We start from the raw sequence: 12,384 nt of genomic DNA on the forward strand, positions 1-12,384 counted from the left end.
ACTTGACTTGGACTTTTACACCAATGACTTGGGACTTGAATTGGACTTGAACCGGTTTACTTGAAAAGACTTGATATTTTACCCCAAATATAAAATTTAACATGCATATTATATAGAGATTGAAAATGTGACGTCATTCACGGGTAGAACCGCAAAGGATTCTGGGAACTCGTGGCAAGCGGTACTAGCGCACGCAGGCTTTCAATTGAAACCAGTCACACAGCGATAAAAAGAAACACAAAAATGTCAAGAAGCTGTTGTGTTATTAACTGCAATAGCCGGTCGCATGACAGCCACGGGAAGCCGACGGGTAAAGAGATCGGTTGTTATCGGATTACGTCGTTGAAGAGAAATTGTTCGAGCCATGTTTCCGAAGTAACAAAGATGCGACTGGATTGCAGCCATTCAAAGACCAATTATAACGTCCCAGAACCCTCCAGCTCACAGGTTAGTCTGCTCCAAGCATTTCCACAAAGGTCAGTCTGCTGTTGTAGTTAATGCGTCATTTTTCTTAACATAATTGGTGATATAGGTTACAAGCAAGTCTGGCGCTGAACAGAAATTGTCGCGCTATGCTCCTTTGTTTATTGTGCATAAATAGTGAATTGTCCTGACACAATATTGCATTTCGCCTCTGTTATTATGGTACATTGACAAAAACATATACTTTTATTCACAGGGTAAAACAGTTGTTTTGTATCACTAATTGCCCAGTACGATTACAGCATACAATATTGTTGTCACTGCTACATTTCTGTGATGCTACCAGAAATTATTTCCACTGCTAATTAACTACCGTTGAGCTCAAAGGTCCTATTAATAAACGGTTAAGGAATGTGTATTTATGACGACAATTTGTGAGACTGGTAAACTTATGATACGTACGATGGTCTTTCTTTCTACACGGTGCATTTCAAGGTCCTGCACCCATCCGTCGGTAAACTGTACCTGGGCTTGTTGCAGTGACCGGAAGTTACTAAACTTCATGAGTGTATGCACTCACTCCAAGAACCGTATGATTATAAATATGCATATAAATATGCTACGATGAGATAGCTGACTTCATCTAACTAGCAAATGTTTTCCAGGCTACGTTGGTGATGCAGTTTTTTTTTAAATTATATATTTTTTTAAATATCATTTATTTATGTATGATATTTTTGTCATGCGATTTTAAAGCCGGTCCTACAAGCGCATCCAAGAATAACATGCAGCTTATCTCAGAACTGTCGGTGAAAATTATTCTTGGAGCTAGGTTTAATTGAGCTGCATTTTAAAGAGGTGCAATTTCACAATTTGTGTATATTTTCTAAGTTCACTATTTTGTCATGTGTTGAGAAAAACACAGATTTAAAAATTACATGGTCTAATATTTACATTTAGCATATAACTGCAACATGCTTTTTTTCGTTTTTTTTTTAAAGACTCGAAAGGACTTGAAATTCAAAATTTCAGACTTGTGACTTTACTTGGACTTTTACACCAGTGACTTGAGACTCGACTCTGACTTGCCTGACATTACTTGAGACTTGACTTGAGACTTGAGGATAAAGACTTGAGACTTACTTGAGACTTGCAAAACAATGACTTGGTCCCACCTCTGTTTAACAGTATTCCCAAAAAGCCTATTTTTTTCTGACTGTTTTCTTAATGACATTTACATTTACAACAATGGTTTTCACAGCAGTGGGGAATAAATTTCATTACAGTAGATTTCTTTCTGAAAGTGCTGTAACTAAGTTTAAGGATATAATTATATATGATAGCCTTGAGGAAAACTATTGTTTTGATTTGGCGCTGTATAAATAAAATTGAATTGAACTAAAAGAGTTTTTGATCTGCGGTTGATTTTATTAGTTTAGTTTCCTAGTGTCTATCTTTCCTCTATCTCATCCATGTGTTTGTACAGCTGTCTTCCCAGTTCATTTTGGTAACTATTTTTTTATGTGTGTTTCTGTGCACAGGCCTGTGCAGCAGGATAAAGTGCTGTGATACGATGGGCTGTATCACCGTGCTAACTTATACTGCAATGGTTAGGTTCTAGATTAGAGAGGAACATGTGCAAAATCACCACCTACTGACCAATAAATTCTCCTGAAAAACTGCATCATTACTCCTGCATAGATAGTAGCAGAGTCTAAAGTTTTTCAATAGCATCTCATGTCTTTGCATTTCCCTGATGAAAATTCTTAGATGCAACCTTGTTGTTTGATTTTTTTCCTCCCAATTTTCCGCTAACAATCTTACAAAAATATTATTGTTCTACAAGCGTTAATATATGATCCTAAAACAGAGCTGCTATTTGTACTTGTGGACTTTAAATCGAGTTTCCTTTACTCTAAGCCCATTTTTGCACTCACACATTTATTCAGTGCTTTTAATACCAAACCTGCTGTGGAGTGCCTTTCCTCTCAAATACTCTGGTGCTTTTGTCTTTCGCTCTATACACTAATGCTCCAAACTATGGAAATGGAAGACGAGTTGTATTAAACGGGAAATGTTCTTTGTGTATTTCTATCTGTAAGGCTGGACATTTTTAGTCAGCGGAAAATCTCTCTGTCAGTACATCCTTACGGTATTCCCCTTTGGAAGGCCCATATAGGTACCATTTCCAATATTTCTGCCAGGTCATAAAGCTCTCCCGTCCTCCTCCATCTTAACTGCCCCCCCACCCCCACCCCCCCACCTCTGCACCACCATGGCTCCCTGTGAAGGAGTAGGGGCTGAGTGCAGAGTGAGAGCCTGCTGGGATGTTTATGTTGCAGCTCAAGATTGTCTTCAATCATACGTAGAGCTGTTTGACAGGTTGCAGCAGCAGACTTTGGCCTCTGTTTACCTCTTCCAATTTCTGTGAGGGTTTGTATGTACAATAAGAGGAGCTCGGCAAGGATACATTTAGCAGGAACATAGAGAGGTGGACCAAAACTATAAGAAAATCAAGAAAATGCTTTTTTTTGTTTGTTTGACTGGCACAGTGAAGAAAGCAGGACAGATTTTGATTCTTCTTCTTCTTCTTTTGTGAAATCACAGTGATATGTGAAAAAAATAAAGCTTACATAAAGCAAGCTGATTTGGGTGTCTTCCTAGTGATGTCTCTCAAAAGTCAGTAGGCATGATGTGAGAATAGAGATATGAGATGAGGTTTTCCTGACAAGAAGTGTGTGACTGCTAATGAGAAACTAAAAATTTTAAATTGTGTCAGTTTTATTGGAACTATGTGCAGCAGTTGACAGTTAGTCTGCTGTTTGGCTGACATTTACTTTGAAATCCGGGATGGACAATGTTGGAGCAAGCAGATATTTAGACAAGGCAGTGGTCTGTTCTGCAGAACTGGCCTGAGAAGCTGTAATTTTTGGAAGCGAGCTGAGCCTCCAATGTTAACAGGAAATGTGTGCTGGTCTCAATGTATACACATGGCCTCAACAAATAAGCAGTATAATACAATATCAACGCTGTGGCTCTGTAGAAAAAGGGCTTACAAAAAAAAAAGGAAGGAAAGTTATACAGTCCAAAATAGGCTGAGAGGAAGGGAGAGCAGACAGATGGAGTTAGTTTCACAAAAAATTCATTTTTATAAATTGCACAAAGAAAGAAGGGAAATTTTGAGTCACAGACACACATTCACAAACAAATATATTTGTTTAAATTCAAACATCTGCACTCTGCATCTTGACTGCAGCATATTAATGGAAGATTTACTTGTATTTGAACTGAGGTAGGTCTCTGTGGGAGGGCCACTGGAAAAAGTGACACATTTAAGAGTATGAAACTAATAAGCTGCCCAGACCTCTGTTTACTCACTCAGACCTCCTGTTCAGTTTGGTCGCAATAACAGCGGGAACTGTTACCTTTCTGGAATGTAAGCTCATAAACAAGCTGCATTAATTCTTGTTAGGAGAAAATTGTTTCAGCTGCGCAGAGAATGGATGCTCACTTTGGTGTTTGTAAATGCATCTTTCAAACGTTTCCTATTAAATATTGATGATGCATTTCAAATTTATAATTTAATACAACTTCCTTGTAAATGTCCGTAGTGTGTCAGTGGTGGCAGTTTGAGCTCAAGAGCTGTATTAATGGGAATGAAAGGTATTTAGCAGTTCTCGGAATACCAGCGCTCTTCTCAGGTGTGCCTAATAGCGTAATAAACCTATAATTGCAGGATTTTGTGTTGGTTTGTCAGAGGAATGAAGTGCACATATGGCGTCCTGAAAATGTAAAAATAATTAGAAATAGATTCACAATGTCTATTTTAAATCAAGCAGAAATGTCAGAGTTGTAAATAAATCCAATATATCGAGTGCAAAAAACAGCAGTTTCTTGAGCGTAAACTATGCCGCAGCATCATGTATAGAATTAAAACTACTGAAATGTTGGATGAAGAGAGCCAGGGAAGGGAAGGAAATACGGTGGCCAAAACAGAGAAGAAAAATCTGTTTTCATGTTTACATTTATCGCCATGTGTAATTTTGCGTGCAATAAAATGACTGTGCTCTGGGACTCGTGTGCCATGTTTGGCTTTAATCTGCCAAGAGAATATAAAAAAAGACTTGTGATGCTAACTTGTTCACCATTTTGGTGAGTGTTTGCTATAGAGGTTGATGGCATTAACTGAGAAAATTATTGCTAAAAACCCAGTCACGCAGGCCTAGCAGCCACTTGTTACTAGGTAAAAATGGTTGGAAAATATCTCCTTGTGATTGCTTTGGTCAACAAGTATTTTGTTGTGGTCATAGTTTGAATGGAAATTATAGATTTCCACTACCCATCTCTTCTCTGTGAAATGTGCAACACAAATGGGCTTTTGGGGTTTGAGTTTTTCAAGTTTACTTCTGCTAGGCTAATTTTTTACCACGTATTTGCAGACAAACATAAAAAAACTAGAGGAAACCCTGGCAATCTGCTCAGCAACCAAAGCAATCAATAGAAGGTTTTTAACATGGCTCCTTCCTTACAACCAATTTCATCCAGGGACATCCAGCAACCTCCAGGAACCACTGCTAACCAGTCAGGGAATACAGATTTTTCCCTAGCAACCAGTGGTTGTATCACATCCAATATGGCAGATAACTCTTAAGCAATATATGTCTGACGTAATGTGAAACCTCAGTAAGTTACCAGCTTCAACATGCTATTGTCCACTAAGTCTACAGCTCATTGGGTAGTAGGCTCATCATTTCTCACCGCTGAGATGATCAATTACCAGCTGATTGGGCAAAGATATACACTTCTCCAACTTCTTATAGTGTCACTGTTTTCCATGTTGCTGCACCTTAATGAAATACAGCTTCGATGTAAGTTCATTAAGGAAAATCTGTAATTACTCATGCCCGCTTTCTACCTTCATGGTTAGGTGTTAGGCTTCTTGGCTGTTCTTTTCATCAGTACAACCTTTCTGTCAACCTCAGTACTGCCATCATTACTCTGGTCCAATCACCTTCTTACCTGCCTTCATTGTGCAAATCAGCCTCTACTCTACGTGGTTAAAATCTGTGCTCTCCATCATTTTCTGTGCCTCTCATTTGTGCAACTCACTTCCTTCCCATCTCCACCTCACAACCACTTCAGTCAGAACTCAGTCCAAGCCTCAGTCTTCATCTTCACCACCACCACCACCAGTGTCTAGATTCCAGGGGGTCCTGTCCTAAATCCTAGGACTGCTGGGATTCTGTTCTGCCTTGATGGGTCGCTGGAGTCTAATCGCTAAATACAATAATTTGATTTCTGACTGAAGTGTGCTTAATGACCAAATATTCAGAGTACTGGATGGTGTCACCATGCCTATGTCCATCCTTTATGTACACAGTCTATGAGTAGGTCTAAAGCACTGAGTAAGGAAAATAGTCTTTATGTAAATTCTACTGTGTTTCCTCATTATCTTAATTAGAAAGGTTTAATAGACGTGGCACACTAACCAGGCTTCATCATAGCTGATAACCTAGCACTCCACTTTCTTGTTCTGGTCCAAAAATGTTAACACTAAAGTTTTAAAAGCCGGGATTCACAAAAAAGTGGGTGACATCATAGTTACTGTGGCAATCTTTTATATACAGTCTGTATTTTAAATTCAACTACAGCAGCGTTTCACAAAGCTAGCATTATATTGTGTATTATATACTGTATAATTATACATTGTTACTCAAAAGACAAACAACAGACAACAAAGGCAAAAGCACTACAATTCTATTCAAGCAATGTCTCTCTTCACCACATTTTTGTTGGGGATGTTTTACCCTAATCTTAAATAATGACGAAAGATGAATAAAAGCACAGCTTTGCACTGTGGACTGAATTAGACAGCATGCGGGTGAAAGCTCATCTATCATTAAACCCTCTCATTACATTGATTGGGATGTTTGCAAGACTTTTAATTATGATGCTTTTTTGCATCAGCTGTGCTGGAATTTGGGCTTTTTGACAAAATGTCAATATTTCTTTGGGAAAATTTACTTTGGTGCAGCCACATTTGATTCTGGATTGTTTTGACCATCAGAACACATTAAGAAAAAAGAGATAATGAGGACACACCAGGCTTGGAAATGTTGGAACATGGATCATTTTTTAAAAATTGTTGCTCCCTAGTTGAAATACAGACACAACAAGGGAATTTTCTCATTCGCTGCTCTTTTTCAAGTCACATTTCTTCCACGTTTATGGAGTGGAGGAAAAAAGGGGGGAATGAATAAGTGGAACAGAGACAGGGAAACAAGCTGGGACTATAGGTTATATTCATTTTAATAACACTGCTTAAACTGTGGTAAATACCTATAGAATATGTGCTGAGACCACCTGCTGCCAAACCACTGCGTCTGACTCGGGTTTCTTCTGACTCATGAATGTGGCGTCACAGTCATCGTCTGCTTATTTTCTTCACAATACCATGAAGTCATAGCTTAAGCGGCCCAAACACGGTTAAATCCGGGACATATACGGTGATAGCATGAGCAGAACGAAGAGGGGTATTTATGGTTGCTTCACTGGACATCTGCAATCAGAGGATTATGAAACCTGTCTAACTTATCCCCATCACGGTAACATCACACCTGCACTTCTGTGCGCTTAGCTATGTGCATTTCTGGTTTATGTCTTTGGGCATCAGGGCTGTTTTGGTTAAGTGTCTAGTGTGCTTACTGTGAGGTCTGAGTTGAGCAGGGGAAAATAGCTGTCATAATTACCCAAGCCTGTATCTTGTAGCTGAAATCCAATCCCTGTTTCCTAATTACCGCCTGCAAGCAATCTTGCTAATTTATGCGTATTGGTCAAGAGATGTGGGCATTCCCTTCTGTAACTTTTTTCAGTCCTGCCAAAATTGTTAGTGGTGAACATTCAACCATAATTTCTGCTGAAAACTTTAAACAGCTTCACATTAAATTGAAGAATGAGGGGTCCCCCTTTTCATCAGCAAGAGAATGACACGGCAGTTTCCACGCAAGGTGTGCATGAATATGTAAATATTTCAAAGAGATAAAACAATACATTAAAGAAGCAAAAGAAATGGTAACAGCCAGAACGTCAGTATGCCTTCTCTCATTTCAGAAAGGAATGGATCAGTGTAAACACAGCTGGATGAGAGTATTTATTAGTTTGATTTAAATTATTGCTTTGCTTTTCTGTAGACTGCCAAAGGCTGTTATGTATACAAAGAATATCAATCTGAATTGACTCTCATGTTTTGCAGCAAAGGTACTTGCTCAGAAGTCTTGGAACTCAGGAGATATCCATCTGCACATTTCAAAAGCAGCATTGTTTAAGATTTTCATCATGTAGTCAAGTGTGATGCAACCAGAGCTTTTTGTGTGTCTGTTGCAATCATTTCTCAATAAATAATGAGGGACAAAAGAAGTTAAAAGAGAAATAAGTGGGTGAAATACTTAGGAAGTTCATAGAAATAAAAGTAAGTTGATATCATGCATCATATTAACACATTGTTTGCAGGCTTTGGTCTCTAGACATCAGAGAAACACCCATTCATCAGTGCTCTCGCCACCATGGTGGTGTGCAGCACAGAAATGTCAAACAGTCCGAGACAAAGTCAACATGCGCTTGTATACAGAGGGACTCTGAAATTTGCAATGGGGGGAATGTCAGCTTGAAAGCTGCTCTTGGTTTTATCATTCGTGAGGAGCATGTTGACAAAGACTACAGACTCAAGAGATTCGAGAAATAAAGTACTGGAACTTAAGTTACTTCATCCAAAGTACAGATGTTGTATTATTCATCTGTCCTCACACCAAAACATTTTAATGGAAAACCCAGCACAACGTGGAGCCGCCCTGACATACTATAGAGCTGAAATGAATGTGTAAACAGGTTTTGAAGGCACAAAGGTGCAGAAAAAGGCACAGTTTCCTTTGAGCATCTGGAGATAAAATGCAATTATCAGTGATACGCTCCACTTCATGAAAATCAGCGATCTTTGTGGACTGAGCTGTAAACTAAATAGAAATTTGTTTGCATTACTTTTCTGAATACATGTGTGCATTTTAGGCAAGTATGAAGCCTTAGAGTGGAATTATCAAAATAAAAGCATCACTGACTAACACAGATCCAATCCCGAGTCATATCCTTATCATAAAGATAAAGTCAAACTTTCAGTTGTTGAGTGGGGATTGATGGGATTCTAGCCAACGATCTATTCATCTTGCAGATGACTAATAGTCACATGATCCCATGTGGATAGTTTCACTAGGACTGCCCTGGCTTCACCTTGCACAAATAAATTCCTAGCAAGGTTGTGCTTGAACCCACATGCTTTTTTCCCCCTCTCTTTTGTTTCCATGGGGTTTTTTTTATGTTACAGTAGCAAAAGTGTAAAATAGCCCCATAAAGAATTGTTCAGGTGGCTCATTTTGCCGAGAAGGATTAATTACAATTCGGTTAAAATAACCATTTTCCTTATTTTAAAAACTCACAGAGCTTTCACTAGTAATCACCTAAGAAGGCTTACACATACATGCTAATAAGTGCAAGAAAAATGGACCTCGGCTTCAAGGAGGAGGCTTTCCGGTACGTGGCCTTACTGTCGTCGTTTCAAGCAGTCTTTTTTCAAAAAAGGTCATGCGTGACATTAAAGAAAATCCAAGGGGCCTTAAAAAAAACATATTTGGATTCACACATGGACAGTTACAGATGCCTGACATACCACAGAATTGCTCACACAAGTTCATCAGTCGCTCAAACTGTCCACTGCTGACAACTGATCAGAGACTGGCTTCACAAACATTTCAAACACACACACTCCGAATCCCCCTGTGACTACACTGACCTTTGACCTTAGGTGAAGGAGGTTGTTGTCTGATGGTGTGGATCCATTCTCCGTGTGTGAAATCATTTCCTGCCAGTGTCACTGTGAGGGACAAAAGGGGGCGAAACTGGTTGACCTCGAATTGGGTGCCAGAAGGTAAGGGACATCGGCAGAAGGGCACCATATTTTGTAATAATGTGCGGAGTTTTAGTAGCTTGGAAGACACTTATTTATATGAAACCAAATCCTGATACACTGGGACAGCAGCATGTAAATGACTTTATTATGTAAAGTGTTACAAAGGCCAGCTTCATTTTGTTGATCATGCTTAGGTAAAATAGTGTCATCGCTATACTTTTACCCAACCCGAGCCTAACCCTATATTTGCTATAAACCATGGCGCTGAGGGCCGTCTCTAACAAACAGAACCTTTTATATGATAAAACCAAAACCCTCATTGTTTGCAGTTTATGTCAGAATGGGCGTCTGTGTATATAGACCCAGCAAGGGAAAAAGGCCAAAAAATGGAGGAATCTGCTTTGAGCAGCATTTGTAAACAACACAAACATAATCAGCATCTTTAGAGCCACATCTGGCTCTTGTCGAATTTGGGCCTGGGTTGAGATTCAGAGACCAATGTTCAATTGTTTCCTCAGAGTTATTTTGTTGCATGCCACAGGAGGGAAAAAACAAAATGCTTGGTATGCAAAACATTGGTATTTTCAGGAACAAATGGCTAAACCTGTCACATACTGTCTACTACTTTTAGACAATATCTGTCACAACAGTAAAGAAAAAAGAACGTAACAAGGTGGTAGGTGGTATGTTCCATCCACTTAAGCGTAGCTGAAGACCAAGGAGACCCCCAGTGGCAACAGCACACCCTGATGGCAGTGGTCTCCTCCAAGAGGAGAATGGGCCCTCCCACACCTCAAAACCTATTCAAGGACCCCTCAAGGAATCATCCGATCATCCACTTGAAAAAGCGCGGCCTCACATCACTTCACATTCACTGCCACTTCCTGGTGACAGAGGTCCCGTGTTCCCATGCTCCAACAGGTCAAAGCTGTGTGGTTGGAATGAAGGGGACCGACACAGAATTACAGAGATGATTTTAATGTTGGTCAGTGTATAAAGTCTAGAGTTAGATGTAGATATCTGTTGCTATTGACAAAGACGGCATTGTAGTTTCCTACTTCTTGCAGATTGATATGTCAGATTTATGCATTCTCATACATCTGAACAGGAGTGCAGATTTTGACAGCCCACTTTTATGAGTACATATTTGTGGCACTGAATCACATTGGTTTATATCAAATCAATACACCACAAGCCTGAAAAGTAAAACAAACATACTACAGTGAGGTTTTTTTTAAATTTGCCATTACTCATTCAAGGCATTAGTAACTACTGCGTGTGTTTTTCCTAGTATTTCTGGAAGCATGGCTGCAAAAAACATATGCTGCTATGCTTTTTAAAGAGAAATGAAGCAGAACAGAGCTTGGGTTGAATGTCTTACAGTAAAAATTCCAGTGAATATCATATATGGCTTCTGCCTTGTATTTAGCAGACATCGTGAAGTCACAGCATATATACAGAACACTATTACAGCGCTCCAGAGTTGTGTTTAAAAACCATTGTGCTGTGATGAGAGAGCCCCAAACTTGCCCCAGGGGAACCTCCTCTTCTTCTTTACGAGAAAGGCCTTAATTCATAGAGACAAACCAAGCCGTCGTTATATTTAACAGAGTGTCGTAAACATTCCTGCATACTGGATCTAAATGGCAAGTGTGTCTGGTAAGATAGACGGTTGGGTAAACAAACAGTGATGTGACCTTACAACATATACACAGGTTTCCCATGCAGGCACATCTGTATGAATGATAGCTATAGGTGGGAATGCACCTTGGGCTGCTTTTAATTGAACACTCTCTGTGTTCATTCATTCTGTGTATTATCTTTGTCTTAAAGTATCACATATTATTTTTAGATGTTCCCAACCACTCGAACCTGAATAACACAGTTGAATGAGTGGTCATTTAATTCTGTTGTTTTCATTCTAATTCTGTTCTTTGTTTTAAACTTCCTTTGTTTACATTCAAATTCTGTTGTTTTCATTCAAAGTCCGTTGTTTTCTTTCTAATTCTGTTCTTTTCATTCAAATTCCATTGTTTTGATTCAAATTCCATTGTTTGTTCTCAAATTCTGTTGTTTTCATTAAAATCCCATCGTTTTCATGTTAATTCCATTGTTTTCATTCTAATTCTGTTCTTTGTTTTAAACCTCCATTGTTTTCTTTCAAATTCTGTTGTTTTCATTCAAATTCTGTTGTTTTCATTTTAATTCCGTTGTTTTCATTCAAATTCCATTGTTTTCATTCAAATTCTACTCTTTTTATTCAAATTCCATTGTTTGTTCTCAAATTCTGTTGTTTTCCTTCAAATGCTTTTGTTTTCATTCTTATTCTACTCTTTTTATTCAAATTCCATTGTTTATTCTCAAATTTTGTTGTTTTCATTCAAATGCTTTTGTTTTCATTCTAATTCTATTCTTTTTATTCAAATTCCATTGTTTTGATTCAAATTCTTTTCTGTTCATTCTAATTCCGTTGTTTTCATTTAAATTCCATTGTTTTCATTCAAATGCTTTTCTTTTCATACTAATTCTACTCTTTTTATTCAAATTCCATTGTTTATTCTCAAATTCTGTTGTTTTCATTCTAATTTTACTCTTTCTATTCAAATTCCATTGTTTATTCTCAAATTCTGTTGTTTTCATCAAAATTCCGTCGTTTTCATGTTAATTCCATTGTTTTCATTCAAATTCTGTTGTTTTCATTCAAATTCCATTGTTTTCATTCAAATTCTGTTCTGTTCATTCAAATTCCATTGTTTTGATTCAAATTCTGTTCTATTCATTCTAATTCCGTTGTTTTCATTCAAACTCTGTTCTGTACATTCTAATTCCGTTTTTTTCATTAAAATTCTGTTCTGTTCATTCTAATTCTGTTGTTTTCATTCAAATTCTATTCATTTCATTGTAATTCCGTTCTTTTCATTCAAATTCCGTTGTTTTCATTCAAATGCTTTTGTTTTCATTCTAATTCTACTCTTTTTATTCAAATTCCATTGTTTATTCTCAAA

This window comes from Mchenga conophoros, linkage group LG12, assembly GCF_057382185.1.
Source record: "Mchenga conophoros isolate Kocher_MC1m ecotype Shallow Benthic linkage group LG12, M_conophoros_male_GT1.1, whole genome shotgun sequence".
NCBI classification, from domain to species: Eukaryota; Metazoa; Chordata; class Actinopteri; order Cichliformes; family Cichlidae; genus Mchenga; species Mchenga conophoros.